This window comes from Perissodus microlepis, chromosome 2 (genome assembly GCF_051167445.1).
Source record: "Perissodus microlepis isolate ML-2025 ecotype Zambia chromosome 2, ASM5116744v1, whole genome shotgun sequence".
Classification (NCBI taxonomy): domain Eukaryota; kingdom Metazoa; phylum Chordata; class Actinopteri; order Cichliformes; family Cichlidae; genus Perissodus; species Perissodus microlepis.
In genome coordinates this window covers 23,272,020-23,278,019 of record NC_140462.1, presented here as the reverse complement: position 1 = coordinate 23,278,019, position 6,000 = coordinate 23,272,020, and the positions used below count along the sequence as shown (strand labels likewise).

Here is a 6,000-nt window from a genome sequence, read left to right as displayed (position 1 = left end):
TGTAAGAAGTGTTTGAAGTGTAGAATAAAGACGCCAGTACAGCATCTGCGCTCATGATGCCCACATGCAAAGATGGGGTTTGATCTCAAAACGCATATTAATAAATAAACCTAAACTAACGCCTGGTGGTGCTTAATTGTGAGGACTGCGAGTTTGTTTCATTCGGCTGATTCAGCCGTGATGTTAGCGTGACACGCAGGAGGCAGCACCTGTCCTATCTGTTTGCACAGGATCTGTGTACATGCGTGTGTGTTTGCTCAGCGATAAAGGAGCTCGGTAATGACACGTTAACAATGAGTGCATTAGCGTTAGGCATCACGAGGCTTCGGATTGACGGCCTCCGGCTACGCAGGCTGCTCTGAGAGCTGCTGGCCCCGAATGCATCAGCGGCACCATTGTTTTGATTCATAAAGAAATAAAAGCCAGTATGTGGCCTTTGCATCTGTTCTCGGTCACATTGTGGGCATTTATTAAGTTATAAACTACCTACAGCTGCATGACAATAAAATCTGAACATCCTGTTATTTCATGTCACTGTTTCAACTCCCATGAGGGCTTGATGACTCAGGACCAGCTGTTTGACGACTCTAGGCTATTTTAAACTTCCAAACTTTCCCTTGAAGCCTGCATTGTTCAAAATTAAAGTGACACATGCAAGTCCCCCTGTCTGGTGCTTTCTTTCACTTCTACGTGTACAGCAGGCTAACTTTGAATTTACAAACAGCTGCTGCAGCTGGCTTCCTGTCGTGCGCCCACCTGGTCCACATGTATATTTCTATGAATGCTATTTTTTAAATGGCAGTGTCAGGCCTCTATGTGAAAGATGTAGCATTCGGTTATCAAAGTGTCCTCTGATCACATCTGACAAAATAAAATAGATGGCATACTGTAAACTGGAATATTCACGCCCGCAATAAAAATAAATGAATTCACCGACACCCCATTAAAACCTCTGAGGGTAAAATCCTATTTTGTGTTCTGGCCTCTTTTTAATTGTGCACCTTTGTCAGCTTAAACACTGTTCTCTTTGAATGAACTTTATGTGTATCCTAACAGGCTCACTTGTTGGTGGTCGCGTGCGCACTTTGGAGAATTTAAACAAAGCACAAAGCAGCGTCTCTACTTTTACACGGATTCGCGCTCCTGTTGAGAATCTGTCGCCATATGCTCTCTCTCTCTCTCTCTCTCTCTCTCTCGTCTTGGAGGAACAGAGTGGAGGCTGTGAGGTAATAGTGCGCAAGAGGGGGTGGTGGAGAGAAAGAGAGCGCGCGCGTGTGTGTGTGTGAGAGAGACTGGATATAGGACAGGCATCAAACGAAAGCTCTCCTGCAGACTGGTCGGGATCCCTTCGGCCCCTCGGTCCTTCAGACGCATCAGGTTAGTGAAAGCAAACGCAGCGCATGTTAGACGATGAGAGAGCCCGCGCTTCCGGGACGCCGCGGGGACCCCCGGTGCTCCGTGCTTGTTTGTGCATTAGTGCTGCAGCTCGGATGGATGGAGGGGGAGCTGGCACTCTCGGTGAGGCAGACGGTTTTAGGCGTGAGGCTGTTTTGGTCTCGGTGTGTTTGTGCACGCGGGCGGGCTGCAGGTACGCGCTTCACCTGCTGGCGCGATGTCTGTGCACAATCCGCGCGGCTGTGGGCTGAAAGAGCCACTTCTGGCACCGGGGCGCGGAACACAAAGGCATGCTGCGGATATCTCCCCCTCCCTCCTGCTCCTCCTCTCCCCTCTCGCCCTGTGCCTTCCGTTTTCTTCCAGGTAAAGGCGGATCTCCTCAATCCTCCGCCGCCATCACTCGCATTCAAAGGTGTGCGTTTTGTGACAGAGACGGGAGAGGAGGACGAGGCTGTAGGGGAGTCAGCCGAGGGAGGAGGAGGGCCTGGCTGGCTCCGGTTCTCCGCAGTGTTGGTGTCGGCGGGGCCGGCCGGCGGAGAGCCGGAATTATTTATAGCAGCCAGCGCGCTGATTAGCTTTATGAGCAGAGGGTGCCGTCACAGAGGAAGTCTCCGTTTGTGTTTGGCATCGTGAAAATCAAGTGTGTGTGCCTCCGTGCATGCGCACGCGCTTTTGATTAGCGTTTGATAGGCGGTGTGTGTGGAAATGAGTGAGGCACCCAGCCAATCACCTGTAGATACGTAAGAGCAGCGGATCATTTACTCAAGTTTCCACCGCATGGTTCTCACAGACACAGTTACTGCAACTCTCACAGCTCTGAGCACGATGTTTATTTCAGATAAAGATTTCACTGACAGTGTCAGAGCCTTCATTGGTGCCTGATCCTGGATGGGTTAGTTTACGATGTGTGCCACAGACAAACAGCTCAGCAGTAAAATGTCTCTCAGACGTTCCTGCATTAACTAAATGTTTGTATTGTTATGTTTTTATATTCCCTGTCACAGGGAAAGAAAGTAAATGTGTAAAAACGTAACTGTCTTTCAGCTCAACATAAAACTAATCTACATGACACATACATATCAGCTACCATCATAGATCAGTCTGAAATGAAAATGAACTTTGATATGCAGACTGGAGCAGCCAGTCGTAGATGACTTCCTGTGTATCCACCTTTTCTCAAGCAGCCAAACACTTGACCACATTTTGTAGTGTAGAATTTAGTATAATTGTAATTTTATACTCTCACTGTAAGTGTCATTAAAGTGTGAGATTGCATGCATATCTGAATTCTTATGGTCAGCCCACCTGAGATAAAGGTGGCAGTCATGTCTCACCCAGCGCTCCCACAGACTGCTGTGACTCCAGACACGTGTGTGGTTGTTCTGATTGTGGTTGTGTTGACTGCAATGCTGAGATGACACTTGGGTCTCTGCTACTGTATGTAACGCTGTTGAGTAATAGCACATATTATGATAAAAGCTTTGCCATTTGAAATCCCATGTGGTTTCATATCATATCAGACATATTCATATCAGTCCAGATTCAAACACAACCGTAGATGGAGCAGTAATCTCTGCTGCCACAGTGCCACCTTCACATCCGAGTAACTGACAGCAAATTTATTTACATGTTAAGCATCACATCATCTCGCCTTTCTGCTGTATCTGCAAAGAGCTTCCCTAAACCCATATAGTTCCTGGACAAAAAAAAATCCCACAACCACCTTTGGAGAGAACATTTAATCTGAGTTAAATCCAGATGTATTGTTCAAAAACAATGTTTCCACCTTAATCCTTCAGGAGCTGCAATAATTAACTTATCAGACAAGAGTCAGGCTTGTTATTCACCAACACGAACAGCCTTTTTTATACACCCTCCAGTATTTCTGGCACCTCATTTTGATGTTTTTATTCCTATTTTTTCATCCATTCACATAAACTGTATGATTGAATAGCAGTGGGGATTACTCTTGTTTTAAAAGTTTAGCTGCTGCTAACCAGAGCACCCCAGCGCTTCCTGTCTCATGTGTCGGTGTTCTAGTCAGTGTGGCAGTTATCATTATCATTCAGCTTCTTCTCCAGCTGCACAGAGCAGACCTTATACTTATGCTTATACTTCCAGAGAACACCTTGTATCTCATTTATTTATTTTAAAAGTATTTATTGAAGTTAGAGTCACATTTTTACAGAAAAATACATATATTGCATGCGTGCATGCAATATATGTATGCACTCATGCAATATATGGGGGGTGGAAGTGCCCTTGTTTTCAGTATCTTGATAGTTTTTTGCTATCAGGAAAAAACTTGTGCCACTAGACAGATCCCGTGAAACAGAGAGACGCTGGCATCGGAAAACTACTTTTTACAGGATTTACTTTTGAAATAATATCTTTACACGTGTCCTGTATCATTATGCATTTCATGTAACCCCCGAGAGCCTGTAACTGTTCATGCGAGCCATTTGCTCAGTTGGAAAGCTGATTTCTGATAACCTGTAATTTTATTCATATATTGGATATAATGTGGATACTTAGGTTTGTATGATTTAACTTAACTTACTACTTATCTTAATTTACTTTAACTGATTCTTGAAAATTCAGTTTTCTTATTATATGTAAATACCAAAAATCTTACATGCTAAAGGACTTAAAAGTTACAGCCCCTCCAGTAAACGGTATGCTAGCAGTAACATTTATTTTTCCTACTTTAATCATTTATTTTTTTACTTAAAAACACAACAAAGAGTAAAAATGTATTTCATTGTATTTTCGGGATTGATGAGATACATGAACTACCTGATCTATCTGAACCAATGCAAAGGAGGCTGGAGGTCAAGTTATGGCCTTGGCTTGCACTGGTGCCTCTACAGCTCGCTCTCTTTTATTGACGATGATCACTCGGCAGTCCCGGAGTCAGAACGCAATCTTAAAAACACACATCACAGACAGTCAAGGTGAGGAGAATGATCTGCTGTCTATTCTGCATTGATCCCGTAAGTGTGCGTAGAAAAGAATGCATTTCCATGATCAGCACTGCATTGTTTTTCTGTTCTCACAAAAGAAAATCAGCCAGTGTTCAACAGTTGAATAAAACCGAGCATCGCTGGCTTTGTGCTCCTGAGCTGTGAGACGTTTGAGTGACAGCTGCACAGAAAAAATTTGCCCGGCGTGTTGGCATTCTCGCTCTGTCTGTCACCCCACTGTTGCCACAAACAGACCTCTATCACTGCGCTGATAGGCCATTATCTTGTGTTAGTCACTCTGGATGCATGATCACTATAAAAGCTGTTTGTGTGAATTTTGTTCAGTTTTTCGACAAATAAAATGTTACTGAAAATAATGTAAAGGACATCACACTTTATGTCACTTGTTTTACATGTCTGCATTCCTCTGTAATCACACTTTCAGTGCTCTTTGGCAGTGATGTTACTATGCTGCCCTGTTAAGGATCTCATGTAGTTCAGATATTTGGATTTTAAAGGTTTAACAAATCAGTTAAGATGAAATAAATATAACACGAAAAAGAACGACTGAGCTCTGAAAATAGGAAGATGGCAGCTGCCTGCACCGGCAAAACACCGCCCTGCTGTGCTAACATTAGCATTATCAGGGATCCTTTCTTCCTGAAACACTATCTTCATGGTCACAGGGTGGGTGGGGATATGTCAGCTGAGGCACGGTGCACACTGGACAGGCTGCCAGTCCACCACATGAGGCAGCCAGAGTCAGTCACAGCCCATTAAATATGATGTTTCATGTCATGGCAGAAATCTGTGCACAAATAAAAATATTGCATTTATATTTATTAGCATGTTTACCCAACATGTTGCATGATAGACAATCTCTGTTATTGAGGTCTGTGTTGAGGCTGTGATTGCTAGAGTGAGGTAAATCACATTTACACAAGGTTCATCAGCTGAAGATCGTCTAAATTCTTCAAAATGACTTATTATTGTCTAAAATCCAGTATGACTAACAGAAGTTCTAACAACTAACAAAAATATTTGGCATATGCACTCTACATTTCACCAAAAGTCAAAATAATTATGGTCGTGGTTAATCACTACTGGTAGAAACCTTCATCTGTGACGCCCTGATTATTTGTATAAAGAACAATTCAGTTTGTGTGTGAGAGAGTGTGTGTGTGTGCTTTTTGTTGTGCTGTCACTCTACAGGAGCTTCTCTGCAGGAGTGACTGCATGCCCAAGAGTCTTCATAAAAGATGCAATATTTGTAGCCAGCTGTGCACTGCAATACCTTCACTCAGAGTTCTTTATTTAGAGAGAATCTCACAGATTTCACGCCGTGAGATCTCTCACTTTTCCTTCGCTCTCTAGTACAAATAAGTGACTACTCAAAAAGTTTAAGTGCTGAAAACATTGTGTCTGTGTTTGTGGCTCAATTTACCACTGTATTCATTCATTGCCTTTTTGCCTTATGTGTGGATGGCAGCATACGAAAAATAACACCAGGACACCAGCTGTGATGAAGGGAACACTGGAAGAGAATAGGACAGAATCTGAGAGTAAGTCATATATGTAAATAAATTCAGTCGATCAATTAATGGTCACCACATCTGAGAGTATTATTATTGCACTGCCAAGA

General features: G+C 43.3%; 1 protein-coding gene across 2 annotated transcripts in view; it reads left to right on the top strand.

The window, feature by feature from the left end:
* Positions 1–1,216: 1,216 nt before the first annotated feature.
* Positions 1,217–6,000, top strand: part of cplx2b (complexin 2b) — a 59,631-nt gene continuing 54,847 nt past the window's right edge. For both annotated transcript variants that reach the window (XM_084952966.1, XM_084952957.1), the window contains exon 1: positions 1,217–1,377. The gene's annotated coding sequence lies outside the window, so the exon portion shown is untranslated. The remainder of the gene's footprint in view (positions 1,378–6,000) is intronic.